We start from the raw sequence: 1,195 nt of genomic DNA on the forward strand, positions 1-1,195 counted from the left end.
GCAGAAGAGCATGAGAAGAGTAGCCTAATTTGTGTGATTGATCGATCTCTCTCTCTATATATATATATCTCTCTCTCATATAAGAACTGTTGCTGTGCTCTGGTGGAGTTTACATTTCACAGTGTTAATAAATTAAGATTTTGGAAGTATTTTAAGTGTCCACTCTCACTAATTTCCACGAACCAGGCCTCAAGGTATTGCACAGTTGTTGTACACATTCAGTACACCAAAATAAATATGGTGGGCCAGTCTAGTCCAAAATGCCAGGGCAGATTTTTTGTCTCAGTCCACCACTGGTGGCAATAAACAAAATAACTCATGGGAACGGTTCCACTAGTGAAAAACGAATTAAAACAAGTTTCAACAGCAGTTGATAGAAAGAGTTTTGGTTATTAAAGGTTCTAAGCGTTAGGTCAAAATGATGGAATGCTTTTCTTTAGCACGCCATTTACAACAGGTTATAAAGAGAAACCCTTCCAGAACATCCAAATGACTTAATAAATATTCTTTAAATATTGCAGCATTCAGTGATAATTTACCTTCAGCTTAATGAGAAAAATCCATCGTCATCAGCCAAAAAGGTTAGAATTAAGTTTTGAGTAAAAGCCAAGAGAGGAACAACACAGAAAACCTTAAATCTAGATTTTTGTAAAGGAGCAATAATGGTCAGGATTAAATAACTATGGTGTAGTATATACTTTTAACACATTAATGTGAAAAAATCTAATCCCTCAGGTATATTAGCATTAATAACATAATCTTATGGTTTTAATCTGGAAAACCTGCATATCTACTATATTGTTTTGAGACAAGTTCCCAAGTTCCAAAAACTCATTTTAGGGAGATGCTTAACAACACCCCCACATACATACACACTTAAGGCCAGCAACTTCTCAACAACTGTTTATTAACTAACAATAATTTCTTAAACACAGAACAGTATATGGTCTTTTACTTGGATTTATTTTACTTGGAGTTATCACTTTACTTGGTTTATCACTTTACTTGGATTTTGTTGGGATCTGGAGAAGTACCACCTTTCTCCAGCAGAGTGTGCCGTGGGTCTCCAGGGCTGGAGCCCTCCTGCACACCTGGATCTCGTCAGCCCATCAGGAGACCTGCTCTACTTAAGCAGCTGCCAGACCTTCCTTCAACGCCGCAGTGTTGACCAAGTTTGGTTAGCAAACCTGAGCCT

The sequence above is a fragment of the Cyprinodon variegatus genome, unplaced genomic scaffold (genome assembly GCF_000732505.1).
Source record: "Cyprinodon variegatus isolate N-32 unplaced genomic scaffold, C_variegatus-1.0 Scaffold369, whole genome shotgun sequence".
Taxonomy (NCBI): domain Eukaryota; kingdom Metazoa; phylum Chordata; class Actinopteri; order Cyprinodontiformes; family Cyprinodontidae; genus Cyprinodon; species Cyprinodon variegatus.